The sequence below is a fragment of the Pseudorca crassidens genome, chromosome 19, assembly GCF_039906515.1.
Source record: "Pseudorca crassidens isolate mPseCra1 chromosome 19, mPseCra1.hap1, whole genome shotgun sequence".
Classification (NCBI taxonomy): domain Eukaryota; kingdom Metazoa; phylum Chordata; class Mammalia; order Artiodactyla; family Delphinidae; genus Pseudorca; species Pseudorca crassidens.
The window spans coordinates 20,185,610-20,206,074 of NC_090314.1; the positions used below are offsets into that span (position 1 = coordinate 20,185,610).

The window sequence follows — 20,465 nt, forward strand, 5'->3', positions numbered from 1 at the left end:
AGGGTTTGGAGTTTTACAAAATTTCAGTTTAAATTCTGGCTCTGGGCTTCCCTGGTGGCGCAGTGGTTGAGAGTACGCCTGCCGATGCAGGGTACGCGGGTTCGTGCCCCGGTCCGGGAAGATCCCACATGCTGCGGAGCGGCTGGGCCCGTGAGCCATGGCCGCTGAGCCTGCGCGTCCGGAGCCTGTGCTCCGCAACGGGAGAGGCCACAACAGTGAGAGGCCCGCGTACCGCAAAAAAAAAAAAAAAAAAAAAAATGCTGGCTCTGCCACTTCACACATGTGACGTTAAGAAAATCATTTATCTTTGAGCCTCAGTGTCTCCCTAAAAAAAAAAGCCTGAGTTTCTCCAAAAATGGGGGTGTTCATGTCTACTTCTCTAGAGGTTGTTGAAGATTAAATAAAATAGCCTGTAAATTTCTCAGAACAGGCCTGGCACGTGAAGGAAAGCAGGGCAAGCCGTTTTGGAGATGTGTTCTAGCCAAAGCTGCCCTGGACAAGAAGGCTTGATCTCCTTTTGGAGAGGCCCCACCGCCACCCCCAACTATGTTTCTCATCCATAAATTAGAGATCAGTAGTCTTGTGATTCCACACAACGAGGCACAGAGTAGGTGCTGGAATGCTTTCACCCTCCCGTTCCCCTCTGACCATTGAGCATTTGGGTCACTGCCAGTTTCTCACTGTTATAAACACTCAGCCTCACACGTTTCTGCCCGGGCCTGTGCCTGGCTCCGCCTCTGGCATTTCTCCCCACTTTCTGAGTCAGACCTTTGGAGGTGCCTAGGTGGGACTGACCAAGGAGCGTCTCCTGGCACAGCCCTCGCCCCGGGACTGGGAAGAGCAGAGAAGACACAGCTGTTGGCCACCCAGCACCCACTGGGGCCCAGTCTGCAGACCATCACTCTGCCCGGGAACCTGCCTGATAAAAATGAGTCCAGGGCTTCCCTGGTGGCTCAGTGGTTGAGAGTCCACCTGCTGATGCAGGGGACACGGGTTCGTGCCCCGGTCTGGGAAGATCCCACATGCCGTGGAGCGGCTGGGCCCGTGAGCCATGGCCGCTGAGCCTGCGCGTCCGGAGCCTGTGCTCCGCAACGGGAGAGGCTGCAACAGTGAGAGGCCCGTGTACTGCAAAAAAAAAAAAAAATGAGTCCAAGCAGAATTCATTTCTGTTTACCCATATCCACTTTAATATTAGTCATCACTCAGTTTTCACATCCCACGGCCATCATCCATCTCGGTGGACACCAGCCACCACCCACCCAGAACCACAGGTCAGAGAAAAAGCTCACCACCTCTGGATGCCCAAGTACATCTGTCACATCAATTTTATGGCTTTTAACTTATTTAAATACTTATGAAGGGGCTTCCCTGGTGGTGCAGTGGTTAAGGATCCGCCTGCCAATGCAGGGGACATGGGTTCGAGCCCTGGTCCAGGAAGATCCCACATGCCGCGGAGCAACTAAGCCCGTGCGCCACAACTACCGAGCCTGCGCTCTAGAGCCCGCGAGCCACAACTACTGAGCCCGCACACCACAACTACCGAAGCCCGCGTGCCTAGAGCCCGTGCTCTGCAACAAAAGAAGCCACCGCGATGAGAGGCCCACGCACCGCAATGAAGAGTAGCCCCCGCTCGCCGCAACTAGAGAAAGCCCGCGTGCAGCAACAAAGATCCAACGCAGCCAAAAATAAATAAATTAATAAATACTTATGAAGAACCAGAGACCCCTAGGGCCAAGGATTCAAACTAAATTTTGAACCCCAACGAGAAAGAACCAAGTCGATTCTCTGAACCCTGAAATGAAAATCCAAATACAATTTTTTTTTCCTGAACCATGAATCGAAGCCAAATTTTCCCAGGAAACATCCAATGAACTACTTTGACCTAAATTGTGGGCTGAGCCTCAGTTTCCCTACCTGTAGAATAAAGTTAAAAAGTACTCAGTCCATTCAGGCTGCTATAACAAAAATACCATAGATTGTATGACTTAAACAACAGAAATGTATATCTCATAGCTCTGGAGGCTGCAAAGTCCGAGATAAAGGCACTGGCAGATCCAGTGCCAAATCCTACATGCTATTTAATGCCCAATTCAAATGCTACTTCGTCCACTAAATCTTCCGTATTCATTAGGGTAATTCTAACTCTTAACAATCCCAAACTGTCAGTGCCTTACTGTAATAGAAGTTTACTTTCCCCTCAAGTAACAGACCGAGGTAGGTGTTCTTGGTTGGCAGGTGCCTTTACTCCTTGGGGTGATTTCAGGAACCCAGGCTCCTGCTGTCTGGTGGTTCTCCCTTCGGCATCCTCTTCTTCCAGCCAAGAAAGGAGCAAGTAGACAAGCCACACTCATCCTTAAAAGCTCCAGACTGGAAGTGCTTCACGTTTTATCGGCAAGAACAGTGGTGTGGCCACTTGGGATGCGAGGAGGAAATGTCATCCCTGGGCTCTACCCTGTGGGATGGGAAGCACACATTTCTCATGGACAGTCAGCCACGTCTGCCATTCGTAACCTGAACCACCACCCTGCCCAACCCCACCCTCCATCCTAGTCATTCCTCCCTTCCCTGGTCCCTATGGTGTTTCATTTGCTCTTAGCCACCTGCACACACCAAAACCAACATTGTATGATGGCTGGTCCTGTATGTGCATGTCTCCTTGCCCCGAGGACAGGACCATGTCTTTCACTGGTGCATCCTCACAGCACTTATGACAGTGCCTGACACACATCAGGTGTATGATTGGCACTTGTTATGTTAAATTACTCTGTTTTTTTCTACATTCCTGGGTTATTTCTGTCCAAATGACCAGTACTAACTACTAGTATCTCACCTCCTCCTGCCTTGGACAGGGCTGGAAGCACCAATTTGCTTGGCTGTACAGCTATAATAGGAAGTTGGATGGAACTTTCCTGTAGTCTCAATTTTTCAGTTAAAGACTAAAAGCAGAAAGTGACAGATAACATATATCCTCACATTTTAAGGAACACATTTTATGTCCAAAGAAGATCCAAAGCCCCCATCCTTTCATTTCTCTGGAACACTGGGGAAGGGCTGGAGAGAAGTTAAGAACTGACCACCTTTGGAAGGTTAACTTCAAGGCTATGTTAATTTATTTTTTAATTCCTAGGTGGCCTCCACCTCCATCCCCTTTACCCATCCCCTTAATGCATGGTTTCCAACCTTGGCTGCATTTTGAAATCACCTGGGGAGCTTTAAAAATTACTGATGCCTGGGTCTCACCCCCAGAGGTTCTTTTTTTTTTTTTTTAACATCTTTATTGGAGTATAATTGCTCTACAATTGTGTGTCAGTTTCTGGTTTATAACAAAGTGAATCAGTTATACATACACATATGTTCCCATATCTCTTCCCTCTTGCATCTCCCTCCCTCCCACCCTCCCTATCCCACCCCTCTAGGTAGTCACAAAGCACAGAGCTGATCTCCCTGTGCTATGCAGCTGCTTCACACCAGCCATCTATTTTACGTTTGGTAGCGTATATATGTCCATGCCACTCTCTCACTTTGTCACAGTTTACCCTTCCCCCTCCCCATATCCTCAAGTCCATTCTCTAGTAGGTCTGCGTCTTTATTCCCGTCTTACCCCTAGGTTCTTCATGACCGTTTTTTTTTTTCTTAGATTCCATATATATGCGTTAGCATACGGTATTTGTTTTTCTCTTTCTGACTTACTTCACTCTGTATGACAGACTCTAGGTCCATCCACCTCATTACAAATAACTCAATTTCGTTTCTTTTTATGGCTAATATTCCATTGTATATATGTGCCACATCTTCTTTATCCATTCATCTGATGATGGACACTTAGGTTGCTTCCATCTCCTGGCTATTGTAAATAGAGCTGCAATGAACATTGTGGTACATGACTCTTTTTGAATTTTGGTTTTCTCTGGGTATATGCCCAGTAGTGGGATTGCTGGGTTGTATCATAGTTCTATTTGTAGTTTTTTAAGGAACCTCCATACTGTTCTCCATAGTGGCTGTATCAATTTACATTCCCACCAACAGAGCAAGAGGGTTCCCTTTTCTCCACACCCTCTCCAGCATTTATTGTTTCTAGATTTTTTGATGATGGCCATTCTGACCGGTGTGAGATGATATCTCATTGTAGTTTTGATTTGCATTTCTCTAATGATTAGTGATGTTGAGCATTCTTTCATGTGTTTGTTGGCAGTCTGTATATCTTCTTTGGAGAAATGTCTGTTTAGGTCTTCTGCCCATTTTTGGATTGGGTTGTTTGTTTTTTTCATATTGAGCTGCATGTGCTGCTTGTATATTTTGGCGATTAATCCTTTGTCAGTTGCTTCATTTGCAAATATTTTCTCCCATTCTGAGGGTTGTCTTTTGGTCTTGTTTATGGTTTCCTTTGCTGTGCAAAAGCTTTTAAGTTTCATTAGGTCCCATTTGTTTATTTTTGTTTTTATTTCCATTTCTCTAGGAGGTGGGTCAAAAAGGATCTTGCTGTGATTTATGTCATAGAGTGTTCTGTCTATGTTTTCCTCTAAGCGTTTGATAGTTTCTGGCCTTACATTTAGGTCTTTAATCCATTTTGAGCTTATTTTTGTGTATGGTGTTAGGGAGTGTTCTAATCTCATACTTTTACATGGAGCTGTCCACTTTTCCCAGCACCACTTATTGAAGAGGCTGTCTTTTCTCCACTGTATATTCTTGCCTCCTTTATCAGGTTCTTATTTGACGGTCTGGAGTGTAGCCTGGGATCCCCTGATGATTCTAATCATCTGGCCAGGTTGATGCCTGCCCTAAGGTTATGCAACCTTTTCAGCAAGACTCCTATTTATTCTTCAACACCCAGGGCAAATGTCACCTCCTCGGAGAAGGCTTCCCAGGCCAACACACACACACCCCAGAACTAATCACTCACTTCTCAGTTCTTTAGCTTTTGTACATCTCTCCAAAGAGACATTTGCCACACGTATCTCTAGCCCCCAGCACGGGGCCCAGCACACAGAAGGTGCTCGATAGAGATTCACAGAATGCACGGATGAGCAAACTCAACCAGACATTCCGCCTGAGGTCCTAAATCCCAGGCAGAGGCCGGACTTCAGCACGCAGTAGGCGACAGTCCCAGAGAAGGATGGCCCCTCTAAACCAACGGGAAGGACGCTGCACTCAGAGGCAGGTCAGCCAGACACGAAGTAATTGTTGCTCCCCCAGAAATTATGGTAACAAAGCCAAAGGGATGCATAATCATTAAAAACGAAGTTTTCTCCTCGGCACTTTTACAGTTGGGCTGACGGATCAGTTATGAAAATACTGAATAAATAATGAAATGATGGTCCAGGGGCTTCTCTGGTGGCGCAGTGGTTGAGAGTCCGCCTGCCGATGCAGGGGACGCGGGTTCGTGTCCCGGTCCGGGAGGATCCCACATGCCGCGGAGCGGCTGGGCCCGTGAGCCATGGCCGCTGAGCCTGTGCGTCCGGAGCCTGTGCTCCGCAACGGGAGAGGCCACAGCAGTGAGAGGCCTGCGTACCACAAACAAACAAACAAAAAAAGATGGTCCAGGGAGAGCCTCTGGCAAGGAGGGCTCATGCAGCCGTTTTTAAAAGCAGAAACACAGGTTTACTGAACCGGGCAGGTGCGCTAAATCCTGACTCTCAGGGCTGAGGCTGTGAAAAAGGCTGTTCTTCCACATATTGCTGGAGGTTTACAACTGCTTCAGCTCTGAATGCATCGGCACTGCTCGGCTTCCCATCCACACGTGCTCCAGAGGCCCCACCCCTGCTATTAGAAACATCTAGGAAGACTTTTTAAAATAACCAGGCCCAGCTTCTCCACTCCCCTCCTCCCCCAGTTGGCTTCTGATTTAATTGGTCTTGGTTTGGGTAACGGAAGTTTAAACACCCTCCACCCCCAGGTGACTAATGCACAGTTTAGATGTGAGAAACACTGACCCGCAAGAGGTGACGTGAGGGATGCTGAGAATCCCACCTGGGCTGACATACCTACTAGGTGCCAGAGGGCCGTAATCAGAGGTCCTCAACGCAGCTCTCCACTCAAAGTACCTACCAGAATTATCCTGAGAGCTTTTAAGAGGAACAGATAGGGGGCCCTGCCCCAGACTTTTGAAAAGCTCCCAGGTGATTCTATTAAGCAGCCAGGGTTGACCCACTGGGCTAAAGCAGTGCGTCCCCCAGTGTGTGTGAGAGTGAGACTCATCTGGGGCTTGTTAAACAAACCAGATCCTGCCCTGAAGATTCTACATGAAGTCTGGGTGGGTTCCAGGAGGAAATACTTTTAATAAACACCCAGGTCATTCTTACCTTCCTTTTAATAAGCACCGAGGTCACTCTTACTAGTAGCAGTCTCCCAAACTTGCCCGATTGTAAGGATTTCCTAGAATACTTGTGAAACAGAGATTCTGAATCCCACACCGGACCCACTGAACATGCATCTTTAGGAGAGGGACCCAAGAACTTCCTGTATAACAAGCAACCCAGGTGATTCTAGGACGAGGCATATGTGGCAAAATTGAGGCAAGATATCGTGAACCCCGAGACCTCATCTCAAATTAACAAAGCGATAAATGAGTCAGTGTATTTCCCCACCTACAGAGAGCTCTGAGTTCATTCATGCAGTCGGTCAGACCACGAGTCCATCAACCTTTTCTACCTGTCTGCTCCACAGCAAGGATTGGGACACAAGGTGATAAGATACACACCCCCATCTTTTCTCCAACTACATGGAGTGGTCCGCCTCACCCTGCAGGCCACCTCCGGTTCCTGCCCCAAGAATCCAACCCTCTCACAACTCTCCTTGCTCTTCTAGACCTGCTCTGAGCTAAGTTCTGCTGAAGAGTAAAATTGACCTCTGCCCTTTGTTCCACCCCCATCCCTAGACGCACATCTGCCGGCCCATTTACAACAATGCTGGCCATTACTTGTCTGTACCTCTAGTCCGAGCTCTCTTGAAGGACTGAGACTGTGGCTGGTTTATTTGCAACCCCAGTAGCTTGTACCTGGTAGACACTCAATGGAGACCTATAGTTTATCAGGGCAGAAAGACACATACACATAGAGCAGGAATTGCTATCATAGAGGTAACTATTTAAAATGAAAATGCAGGCACCAGGGCCAGACAGTGTGCTTGACCCTCCAGGCGACAGAGAGAGGGCTAAAGCACAGTCCTGCCCCCAGGAGCCCCCCAGTCTAGGAAGAGAAGTGGAAAGCAAAAACCACGATATAAGGCCAAAGGGAAGGGACACTAGGTGATCAGAAACAAGGTGTCCCCCAAAAGGACATACCATTTCTGGCTACTAATCAGGAAATGCTTCAAGGAGAAGTAGTATTTGAACTTAGACTGAAAGGGAGGACTTGTATATCTGAACGAGCAGACATGGGATGGCAAGGCATTCCAGGAGCGGGGGTGAGCAAAGGTATAAAGGCAGGAACAGGAAGGCACGTTTAGGAGGGTCTAGAGATGAGACAGCATGACACAGAGCCTCAGAGCAGAGTGTCTGGGAGTTGGAAAGTCACAGACAGGAGTCTGAAGGGACGCCAGGCCTCCCTCGTCTCCACGGCTCCCCAGAGTGGCCACCAAAAGAGTCTGGCCTCCCTTTGTCTGCTATTTCCACATTTTCTTGATTTATATTTCTTAATTAATTCGATTTCATCAATTCACACATTCCCCGTATCTACAACATTCCCCCTGGGCCTCAGAAATGCATCACATAAAAGCTGTTATCTGTGTTGAACAATAGTTTGGCAGAACTTCATATGCAAGGTCCGGAGGTGGCCAAACAGGGTCTAGTTGGGGAGGCGGGACCCTCCATGCTATGCCTGTGGGATGAGTTCAAAATCGGCCACAGTTCTTCCAAAGAAGGGGACTTCTTTTTTCCTGGTCTTTTTTCCTGATCCCAAGGGCTGAGGCCACCGTCATGTGCTCTGAACAAGAGCTCAATGAACACCAGGTGACCTGTGTCCAGACCTCCAGGGTCAGTCCTGGGTGAAGTCTAGTGGAGGTGGCTGGGGTTGGCGGGGGGCCGTGCGCGTGTGGGGCAGCCCTGGGTTCAGGAGAGCCTAGGGAGAAGGAATCAGAAGTCTGCTTTTGGACTTCCCTGGTGGCGCAGTGGTTAAGAATCCATCTGCCAATGCAGGGCACATGGGTTCGAGCCCTGGTCCGGGAAGATCCCACATGCCGTGGAGCAACTAAGCCCGTGAGCCACAACTACTGAGCCTGCGCTCTGGAGCCCATGAGCCACAACTGCTGAGCCCACGTGCCTACAGCCCGTGCTCCGCAACAAGAGAAGCTCCCGCTCGCCGCAACTGGAGAAAAGCCTGTGCACAGCAATGAAGACCCAACGCAGCCAAAAATAAAAATAAATAAATCATAAATAAATTTTTTTTAAAAAAGTCTGTTCTTGCCTCCTATACTGTTGGTAGGAATGTAAGTTGGTGCAGTCACTGTGGAAAACAGTATGGAGGTTCCTCAGAAAGTTAAAAATAGAACTACCATATGATCCAGCAATCCCACTCCTGGGCATATATCCAGACAAAACTATAATTCAAAAAGATACATGCACCTCCATGTTCATAGTAGCACTATTCACAATAGCCAAGACATGGAAACTACCTAAATGTCCATTGACAGATGAATGGATAAAGAAGATGTGGTACAAATATACAATGGAATACTACTCAGCCATTAAAAAGAATGAAATAATGCCATTTGCAGCAACATGGATGCAACTAGAGATTATCCTACTAAGTGAACTCAATCAGAAAGAGAAAGACAAATACCATGTGATATCACTTATGTGTGAAATCTAAACTATGACACAAATGAATCTATCTATGAAACAGAAACAGAATCACGGACATAGAGAATAGACCGGTGGTTGCCAAGGGGGAGGGGGAGGGAGAGGGATGGATGGGGAGTTTGGGATTAGCAGATGCAACCTGGTATATATAGAATGAATAAACAAGGTCCTCTTGTATAGCACAGGGAACTATATTCAATATCCTGTGATAAACCATAAGGGAAAAGAATATGAAAAAGAATGTATATATATATATGTATAACTGAGTCACTTTGCTATACAGCAGTAATTAACACAACATTGTAAATCAACTATACTTCAACTAAAAAAAAATTTTAAAGTCTGTTCTTGAAATTCCCGAGCCAAGGGGGAGTGAGGTAAGAGTACTAACCAGCCATGGGGCAGGGGCAGAGGTCTGAAAGTAGCTAATGATCACGGCAACACAAAAGGACAAAAGTATAACAGTCAGGGCTTAGAGGTCATCTGAGGATGAGAGACAAGCTGGGCATTCACCAGGGTATTCCTGCAACAGGGGCTGGAGACTTAGATTCCCCTCAAGGGCCGGGGCCAAGTCTCCTCTTTACTCTATGCCCTAAATATGTTGTGATGGCTTATTACAACACAGGAGAGCTGGCTACTAGCTGGGTGGCAGGGCCCAGGCCCTCTTTATAGCAGCACTGTCCACTAGAAATACGAAACAAGCCACCTAAGTAATCTTTTCCTTTTTTTTTTTTTTTTTTTACGGTATGCGGCCTCTCACTGTTGTGGCCTCTCCCGTTGCGGAGCACAGGCTCCGGACGCGCAGGCTCAGCGGCCATGGCTCACGGGCCCAGCCGCTCCGCGGCATGTGGGATCTTCCCGGACCGGGGCACGAACCCGTATCCCTTGCATCGGCAGGCGGACTCTCAACCGCTGCGCCACCAGGGAAGCCCCTAAGTAATCTTAAATTTTCTAGTAACCACTTTAAAAAGAAACAGGTGAAATTAACTTTATAGATATATTTAACTCAATCTATCCAAAATATACTTCAATATTCAATCTATGTAAAAATTATTAATAAGAGTTTTTGCAATTTTTTTCAACTAGGTCTATGTATTTTTTATTTACAGCACATCTCAATTCAGACAAACCACATTTCAGGTGCCTGATAGCCACATATGGCTGGTGGCTCCCACACTGGACAGTGTAGCTTTAAAGTGTGTGATTTGGTGGCCTGCCTTGCAGACATGAAAGAGACAAATATCCCTGCCTTATCCATAGCCAGAGTGGCTGGCTAGAATGGTGTCCCCTTCTGTCCTCACTGCCCTCCCACGCCCCTCCTGAAGCAAGAAACACACTTGATGAAGATGCCCTTGCGCACAGAGAAATGGTACAGACATGGTGTTCTCCCATCTAGACTCTCCAAACCAGTCCTCATGGCCCACGTGCAGAGGAGTGTGTGCTCTGTATTAAAAGAAGAGTGGCTTCTTGCAAAGACTGCCAAGGGGGAGGGTGTATTAGTCTGCTCGGGCTGCCATAACAGAGCACCACAGACTGGGTGGCTTAAACAACAGAAATTTGTTTTCTTACAACTGTGGAGGCTGGAAGTCCAAGATCAAGGTGTTGGCAGGGTTGCTTCCTTCTGAAGCCTCACTCCTTGGCTTGTAGACGGCGATCTCCTCCCTGTGTCTTCACAGACTCTTCCTTCTGTGTGTGTCTGTGTCCTGATCGCCTCTTCTTATCAGGACAACAATCATATGGAGGTAGGGCCCACCCATATGATCTCATTTAACTTAATCGCCTCTTTAAAGACCCCGTCTCCAAATGCAGTCACTTTCTGAGTTTATTTGGAGTTGGGACTTCAACATCTGAATCTTGGGAAAGACAATTCAACCTATAACAGAGGGAAAACACAGGATACTCTGAGATTAAATGCTGCCTAAAAGTCCCAAGATCCTTGAAATTTCAATAGGAAAGGCAGAAGTTGAGAGTAGGAGGGAGCCTATATTCTCAAAGCTTCAAGCAAGTCTCAATTGTACCAGAGTTGAATTCGCCTCTAGAGAAGACAGCTTTTTATTTGAGGACAAATCCACTCTGTGTCTCACAGTCGTGAAGACATAAAGCAAACACTCCCGTAGCTATGGAGATGGTGGAGACAGCCGTGATGCCAGGGAACCAAACGAATCCATGAGATGCAGGGAAAGGTAATCTGTGTAAGCAGAGTGGTACCCTGCAGACCAGGAGAGAAAAGCTTCTTGCACTAGCCATGGATGTGACCGTCCTGGGCAATGAAACCATTTTTTATCCTTAGGAAGCTGTACGGTCTTATGCAGGCAACACTCACAGAAGATGAGAAACTGAGGCCTAGTCTTCACTGAGAACTAGAGAAGAGACTGTAAAAAGAACCTGGGCTGAATTGTTAATGTCCCCCTCATGATGTCATTCAAGACCAAGGCCGCTGGGGCTGGAGCTGACTCATTGGGTTTGGAGGTATAGTCGTGTTGTGCTCTCAGTGCAGAAACACACCAAGCAAGGAGTGGAGTTGCTCCCCTACCAGGAATGGATATCCGCACCCCCATCACTCATCCCTGGAAGAAGTCATCCTGCAACATAAAATAAACACGAGGGCTGCCAGTGTCCACCTAAAAGGAGAAGAAATTTCTCCTCCTCCGTGAACCTGCAGGAGTATAGGACAAAAAAAAATCTGGGCAGAAGAATGCCAGGCTCTGTGACATGCCCTCTGACCTGTATCTTGTCCAGAATTGCCGGGGTGGCAAGTGACAACCAAGACGGAACATGGAATCACCCCCCAGAGGGTCACAGAAAATACTCAGAGAGGAGACCAGCAAGATGCAGCTAAAGTGACAATAATATGGATGCTAAATGATAAAGTGACCTCTCTCAGTAGCTACTGGCTGTGGCCTGGACCTGTTTGCTCACTTCTGCTGGGCTGCGAGTTCCTGAGAGCCAGACCTCTTACTCGTCTTTTTGTCTCCAGAATGATCCTGGCACAGAGAAGGGCCTCAGTAATCACACAGTGGAGGACCTGGGAAGCCAAGCCTAATCCTGCAGAGAGGAAAACTGAGGCACAAGGGTATCAGACCACCGAGGGGCACAGGGCAACCGTGGGGAATCTCGGATGATGTTTTTTCTCTGTACTCCCCCATAGAAAGAGGTGGTCCCTCCCATCCTCAAATATGCCTCTTGACGGAATTTGCCTTGCAGAGAAACAGTGTGGAAAACAAGCAGAAAAGTATAACAGGGAGTAGTTCGTGGTAAGCCCGTGTCCAGGTAAAACATTCTGTGGATGAAGAAGAAAAATCACCAACAGCAAACCCCCGGGCAGGGCCAGACCACCAGGGCCTCCCTTTCCCAGCAGTGACCTGAAAATGACTTCTCTCCCAGGTACTGCAGCAATCACGAGGAACTACTGCATCCCAGAGCCATCCCTGCCTGGACTGAAGTCAAAGAGAGACAACGAAAGAGCTGGGGCCCGACCAGTTCATCTGAAGGAAGTCCAAGGTCAGGCAGCTCTGCCAACAGCATCCAAAAGCAAGAAGGTTCGGGCAACCTTGGTCTCACTGTTCTCTGCAGTCCTTCTGATGAAAGGGACTGGCATGGTTCTAACTGCCCAGCTGGCTAAACAGAAAAAGAAAATTTATTCAGGAGTAGACTTGAGACAAAACATCGAGAAGTAACACCCCAAACCATGGCCCGATAAGGAAACGACCACGCATGCCAAACTCTAAGCGACAAGAACCAGCCCTGCTGCAACCACTACCGCAGCCAGCACTGCTTTCACTTCTGCATCAGGAACTTGACCTCGCTACCCCTGGGAACCACCACCACAGCAGCTGTCACCACCAAAAGCTGGGCACCTCTGCTGCCATCCACACCAGCAAACGCGGCGGCTTCACCCAAGCCTGTTTCTTCCTGTGGCTCCCATCTGAAGCAAAAGGTCGGCATGGACGCATCTGATTTGTGGAGCCTGGTCACAGGCCTGCATCCCAGTCCCAGGGCATGTGGGAATGTGGGTTCTGACTTCCCCACTGGGAAGACAGAAGAGGAATTTCCCCAAACACACAAAGACAGTTCAAAAGACATGGGGCCCCACAAGATGAAAAGAGTTCTGTGGATGGATGGTGGTGCTGGTTGTACAACAATGTGAATGTACTCAATGCCACTGAGCTGTACACTTAAAAATGGTTAAGATGGGGACTTCCCTGGCTGTCTAGTGGTTAAGACTCCGTGCTTCCACTGCAGGGGTCACAAGTTTGATCCCTGGTCGGGAAACTAAGATCCCTGCGCGGTGCGGCCAAAAAAAAAAAAAAAAAACAGTTAAGATGGTAAATTTTATATGTATTTTGCCACAGTTTTAAAAAAATTTTTAAGTTAACTAAAAAAAAAAAAAAGACACTGGGCAGCTGTGAATATGACCAATGGCCACCCCTGATCTCAATAAACACTTAGTGCATAAGTAAGTAAAGGTATTAGGTGGGGATGCTGGACTCCCAGACACACAGTAGTTGTCACCAGTCACTGTTTAACATTTCTCAGTTTCCTGAGCATTTTTTAGTGTACTTTGTGCTTCCTGTTATCAATGCTCATACCACACAGGATGACTGTTGTTTACATAATTATGGCTAATTTGCATAAGAATTTGCATAAGTATTTGCAACGTGCTGGGTGCTTACACACGTTATCTCAATTAATCCTCACAATAAACGGTGAGGTGGGTGATGGGTGACTGCATTGCTCAGAGAGTCATTTATACTGGAGGAGGAAGAGGGTATCAGCCAACAGAAATAGAAAGTGAACTCAGTGAAGTCAGTGCAAAGATCTAGAAGAACCTGTAGAGAAACAGAGAAAATAAGAGAGAAACGTCAGCCTGTTTATGTTTGGGGGGGACCACAAAAGCGAGGGGCCTAGAAGAGTCTGGAACACAGGAGAAGTGTAACCAAATAGGATCAGGCTAAAATGGCATAGATCCAGTACCCCTGGCAACAGGCCCCCACTCTTACAGGCATGATGTTCTAATGAGAAAAGCCACGTATGAAGAAAGTAAACAGTCATCCCAGACAGGGCCACATAGAGTCCAGCTGGCTCTACCCTAAGGAAAGTTCTGGGAGGAAATTGAGAGGAGTTTGTGCCATAAGTTGAGGTCAAGAGAGATATCATCTGAATCGTGCATGATAAAGGATTAACTTGAACAACACACTCAAGGCAACATATGGGTCCAGCCCGTACCTGTTGCTTCTGCCACTGAGGTTGATCAAAGTCTGTGTGACTAATCAATTGTGTGTGTGCTCATCCCAATGGCCTCACGTGTTCCTCCCTGGCATCTCTGCCTGGAGAAAACTCCAGACGGGAAAAGGGTAGAAGTTCACTCCCCAGTTTGGGACTGGGCAGCTGCAGCAGCCCTCTACTTACACTGTTCTCCTGACCCCCTACTACCACCCAGCTGGAGTCTGCCCCAAAGAGATTTGGGGAGTAGGACAGAGAGTTCATAGGGTTATAATTCAAACTGAAGATTGGAGAGGTTAAATACCCACCCAAGACTGCCAGCTAGCAAGAGGTGGAGCGGGGATTTGAACCTAGTGTAATTCCAAAGCCCACACCCTTAATCACCAAGAATAGATCCAGATTCCTGTAACTAGCTGTGGGACCCGAGCAAGTTTGTTTAGCTTGTTGAGTCTATTTTCCCGCAAGTAACACCCTACGGGGTAATTGAGAGGATTGGAAATGATGCATGTCAAGTCTTAGCTCAATGCCAGGGCCCCAATAAAAGAGCATCAGTGAGCAAAAGTTATACACATTTTCAGAGGGAAACTCTCAGCCTCATGGATTAGGAACACGATTAGGGTTACATGGCCATTTGCTATCAAAGACAGATCTTGATCCTGGGTTTTTTACCCCACATTCCATGCATCTGTCTGGCCCATTTGAGGGTTTGGGTGGGAATATGGGGAGGACTAAATCTAAGTGTCTTCCATAAGAAATTCAATTTTATTTCATTGAGGACAAGGCTGTGTGCATCTCCTCCATGTGAAGAACTATGGCAGGTACTGAAGAATGGGGCAAGATGAGGGGGACCCGGCTCTGCCCTCAAGGGCAGTGATGTGGCCGGTGAATGGGCCTGGGGCAAAGTTGTAGCAAGGGTACCCTTCCTGTCTTCTTCCACCAGGGAAATGGGTTTAGCTAAGCCAGTGATTCTTAACCTTGGCCACACATTGTTATCACCTGGGGAGCTTTAAAAATGCTGCCACCTGGCCCCAGCCCCAGAGGTTCTGAGTTCAATGGTCAGGCATGCAGCCTGGGCGTCAGTGCATGGGGCAGCCAGGTTGAGAACCCCCAAGCTAAGCAAAGATGCAGTTCTTGGGCGAACTGGGGTATGGGAGGAGGAGGGAGTGTGAGTGGGGTTTTTCTGTGTCACCGAAGTAAACGCACCAGTGAGGAGGAGAATGTCCAGGGCTGTGGTCCCTAAGGCCCTAGACGCAAGCCCCGGGCACTCATGACAGGAACAGGACAGAGCCCCTGCCTCTTAGCGGGCAGCTGCAGGTTTCACAGGCAAGACCTCAGACACGCAGTCAGGACAAACATGCTTCCATCAGCCTGAGACACGGTTTACTGCAAGAGCTGTTCACCAGGCACATGAGAAAGAAAGGTGTGACTCCAGCTCTGGACTGGCCTTCCTGATCATGGGAGGCAAGCTGCATGGCCACCTGGAAACGGTCTGTTGTGTTTCCAAACAGAGTCAGATAAATAAAATGCATTATTATTTTATTAGCAACTCTTAAAAGTTCCTGTAGTGGCGTGAGTTACAACAGACACAACTACTTTCATATATTTATGTGTTTAGCACTTAATTCACACTCGCTTGCATTGCAAGACACGCAGCTGTAACACATTTTTACTGTGGTCTGTTTTTCCACATTCATCAGACTTTATTGATTACTAACCGCCAGGACTTCTAGAAACCAGTCGTCTTGTTTCCAATCATCCCCTTCTTTTTTCAGTGTTATCTGGCCATCTTTGTTACTATAGGACGTGCTTTCCATGTTGCTTTCTCTTTCGTCTCCCGTCTTTCATTAGTCTTTCCTCTATGATTTCTCAGAGTTCTTACAGACTCTTCCACCATTTTGTGCTTCTTGAAATGTTAAGACATAAGACTTAATTGAGGAAAACACTCAGAAAACTCAATTCTTTTTTCTTTTATCTCCCCACCCCAACGTGCGTGCCCCAACCATAACTCCACACCCTTGTCTTTCAGGGTCACCTTCTCAACCTTCCACCCAAGTTCAATAGCCCTAGAATTCCTGAGGCCCTGCCCTCTAAAGGCTCCGCCTCCTTATTAGACAAACTCAATCCCTGTACCCACCTCCAGCTCAGATGTTCCGCCCAAACCCCTCCTCAGGCTCCTCCTCTACCCAGGCCCCGCCCCTCCACTGTCACAGGCTCCGCCCTAAGCCCTACCCCTCTCCTGACCCGAGAAGCACCGATCCCAGGGCCAGAGCCCTATATACCACCACCACCCCTAAGCCTCACCTGGCCTGCTCCCCTGCTCAGGTCCCTTCCTTGATCCGCCTCAGGTTGCATCTAAGGCTCCTGGGATCGTGGCTCCCAGGCCGCTGAGCTCGGACTCTGGGGCTCGAGGCATGTGGCGGCCATCTTGTCGTAAACTCAATTCTTATACTTTCAAGTGTTGTGTCAAGTCCGAAGTTGGTGGTGTGTCGAACATTACTTGAGGTAGAAATCCTATGCTTGGCTTGTATGTAGAATGACTGAAAGCTCAGAAACATGCATAGAACTTCTCATTGTCACCACCTATGTCGATATGGGTCGTCGAGGAAGCAGATGCTGGACTTAGAGGCAGAGCTGGCGTTAGGAGTGAAAGATTTGGTGGAGGGCCATAACTATGAAAGATAAAGCCTGAGGAGGCAGGACTGGGCAGGGAAAGCCTTCAGAGGGCCATGCAGATCCTATCCTGTGAAAAGAAATGCAAGAGGAAGAAAAATAGGGCCGGGAACATCTCAGACCACAGTGCAGATCATGCAAAGTCTTGGGCAACCCAGTGGGGAGTGAAGCAAAGTTGCCCATTAGAGGGGTCTCCCAACGGGCAGAAATGGTGGGTGCCGGTGTCTCTGCCACACTCAGTCTTTGGCTTGGGAGCCGCCAGGGACGAGCGAAGCTGGCTTAAGTGCTGCAGCTGGAGGCGATCAGCTAAGCTCATTCTTCGCAGCTGAAAGAACTGCACAAGTTCTTTCTCGTAGGGAGATCCAAGCACTGCTTCTCCGCAGCTGCCACGCCCCCTCCCATCTCCTGACAATGCAAGCCTTTATAAATGAAAGGCTCAGCTTCGTTAAGGTTATTAAATGCTTGTCTTTTCTCGGCCTGGCGTGATCAAGTAAACACCGTGCCCATCTGAACTGTGGGGAAAATGCAATTAAACGTTGTACAGAGAGATACAATTGACAGTCAGTGGCAGAGCCACGGGTAACTGTTTTCTTTCTGCTTTTCTCTATGTTCCAAATTTTAGACCTTGATCATTTATTTTTCTTTTTGATTGGAAAATATAATGAACATTTTAAAATTAGTCTCCATATCATACCTTTTTGATCCAAAATGGCATCCCCCAATTTGACAGCCCAACAAATTGCTTTCACATAGGAGAACGTGATAATAGACCAAGCATAGCTTTGAGCTCAGACAGATCTGAGCTTGAACCCTGGCCCTGTGACTACTACTCTGAACTCTGGGCAGGCCCTCACCCCCTCTCAGCCTTCACCAAGAAAGGCAGACACGTGTCCTTACTTCTCAGCTTTGCTTTAATAAAGCATTTTTAAATCGATGTTTAAGCCTTCCCAAACTGCTAGAAATTTCTAAAAATCCACATTCAAAGGACAAAGAGTGGCCATAGCTGAGGAAATCCAAACTACTTTCCTGGGAAAGTCCTCAAAATGAGTTCTAAAAACCTCCTCGAGGGGCTTCCCTGGTGGTGCAGTGGTTAAGAATCCACCTGCTGATGCAGGCGTCATGGGTTCGATCCCTGGTCCGGGAGGATCCCACACGCCATGAAGCCTAGAAAAAAGCCCGCACGACCCAATGCAAGCATAAATAAATAAATAAATTTAAAAAACTAAAAGCCTCCTTGACAGCACTTCTAGGTATACATGCCTAAGAATTCAAAGTAGAGACTCAAACATGTATTTATACACCCATGTGTATACACTTCCACTCACATGTCAATAATACAGCAGCATTATTCACAATAGCCAAAAGGTAGAAACAACCCAAATGGCCATTAACAGATGAATGGGTAAGCAAAATGTGGTATATACATACTATGGAATATTATTCAAGCCGAAAAAAAAGGAGAATCGAGTATACACTGTAACACAGATGAACCTTGAAGACATCATGCTAAGTGAAATAAGCCAGACACAAAAGGACAAATACTATATGATTTCACTTATATGAGGTACCTAGAATAGTCAAGTTCACAGGGACCAAAAGTAGAATAGAGGTTACCAAGGGCCGGAAGGAGGAGGGAATGGGGAGTTAGCATTTAATGGGCACAGAGCTTCAGTTTGGGATGATGAAAACGTTCTGGAAATGGATGGCGGTGATGGCTGCACAACAGTGTGAATGTACTTAATGCCACTGAACTGTACACTTAAAAATGTTACAGTGGTAAATTTTACGTTCCAGAGATTTTTACCACAATAACAAAGAATTTCTAAAACCTCCTTGTCAATGCAGTGTTACTACTTAAACCCAGGCAGGGAGCAAAGCTGAGCTGCCTGCAGGTGTTTCTCCCATGGAGAAGCAACATACAGCTTGCGCAATTCATTGCATTTTTCATCACTTGTAATTATAAAAATAAAACCACATCACACAAAAATTTGAAACTAAAGAAAAAACTCATAATCCCATTTCTTTTCTTCTTTACAGGATTTTATTTTTAGACCTAGTTGTAACCATAGTGTTTGGACGAGTCCCAAAAGTGACTTCCAGAAACGTCCTTCATCTGAGCCTCAATTTCCTTAGCTTTAAAATAGGAGTCATATTTCCAGAAACCTCCTTGGCAATGCCCAGAGCAAGACTGACACTGTGATTTCTCTTGGGATGCTCAGCCATGCTTCCCCCAGAGTAGGAAGCATCCGTTCTCCAGTGGATGTGAAGAGCTGGGATGGTGGCAGAGGGGAGGGAGAGTAGGAAGAGAGAAGGCTAATGGCTGTCTACGATTCCACAGGTCATTGGCACACGTGTACATGCATGCGCACATGTACACGAGCACACACAGGTTCTCCCCCTGCTGAGGGTCTATAACATCCCTGTGGCTCTGTGGCAGGTTGAAGCGCAAAAGGAAAAAGGAACTGGTTGTTGAGCTAGCCCCAGGCCCTGGTCACGAGGACAATCTGGCTGATGGCTGAGACCCTCTGCAAGGAGCCCAGGATAGGGTGCTCTGGGAAAAATAAGGTGGATCTATGGCCTCCTGTTCAGTTTGATTCCCACCAGGACAGCAGAATGCAAGTCTGGGGCTGGACACACCCATGTTCGAGTCTCAGTGCAGCCTTAAGCAAGTGACTTGCTTTCATCTGAGCCTCAATTTCCTTGTTCTTAAAATAGGAGTCATACTTCCTACCTCCTGATGGTGTTATGAGGCCTGAAAGAGAAACCATGCAAAGTGCTTGGCATGGAGCCCTCGCTAAATGGAGGCCGTATCAGACACAGCCCTCCTAAAGCCCCAGAAGCAACTTCATTGACCCAACCAACCAACCAACCAATACTGAAAACCTTTCCACTGTGGACCTGGTTGTGAACTCAAGTGAAGAACTCACCAAAATTATTTTAACATTGTAAAGAAACACTGGAAAGACTTAATAAAAGGTTCACTTAAGTAGTTTCTCAAACCACATTAGCAATCATTCCATAACAAATAAATTGACCTGGCTAGAAGAACAGATTTTGGAAATAGCTTCAGACGGTCTTGACACAAAAATTGAAGAGGAGGCACATACATCATTCTGATTAGAAATTCACTTTTAGTCTCCAATTCAATCAAGGCAGGCAGATATTAGTTAGAGGAACACTAGTTGCTATAATAGATGAACTCCAGAGTATGGTAGGAATTTATTTCTCACCTCAGTAAATCTCAGTGTTCCTGGTGGACAGGCAGCTTTTCTCCATGTGGTGACACAGGAACCCAAGCTCCTTCCATCTTGTGGCCCTACCATCCCTTGGGGCCTCTTTATGGCAAGTGGAAAGAAAACAAAAAAGTGGAAAAGCTTCATTGCTTCTTAAAAGGTGACCCACAAGCATCACACGTCACTTCCACTCACATGTCATTGATGGGAACAAGTCACATGGCTACAGTGGAAGTAAGACTGGGAGAAAATATTTGCAACAAATACATTTGATGAAGTTCTTTAAAGTTCAGTGTCTAGAATATGTTAAATATATTATGAAGAATATATTATACATAATAATATATAGAATTTAAACTCAGAATATATAAAGAACTCATAATTCAATAAGACAAACAATTGAGTTAGAAAACAGCAAAAGATTTGAATAGACACCTCATCAAAGAAGATATACAGATGGCAAATAAACACATGAAAAGATGAAAAGATGCTCAACATCATTGGTCGTCAGGGAAACTCAAACTAAAACCACAATTAGATCCCAC

At 46.8% G+C, this 20,465-nt stretch overlaps 1 long non-coding RNA gene across 3 annotated transcripts; it reads right to left on the reverse strand.

Moving 5' to 3' along the window:
• Positions 1-10,114: 10,114 nt before the first annotated feature.
• LOC137212100 (uncharacterized) lies at positions 10,115-20,157 on the reverse strand. Of its 3 annotated transcripts, XR_010937357.1 has the most exons (4): positions 19,918-20,157; positions 16,319-16,757; positions 15,733-15,920; positions 10,115-10,667 (listed from the first exon to the last, which is right to left on the reverse strand). It is a non-coding gene; the product is annotated as an uncharacterized lncRNA (long non-coding RNA). The 3 variants fall into 3 exon arrangements; XR_010937356.1 differs by having other exon boundaries at positions 16,319-20,157; XR_010937359.1 differs by lacking the exon at positions 10,115-10,667 and adding an exon at positions 12,178-12,412 and having other exon boundaries at positions 16,319-20,157.
• Positions 20,158-20,465: the final 308 nt, after the last annotated feature.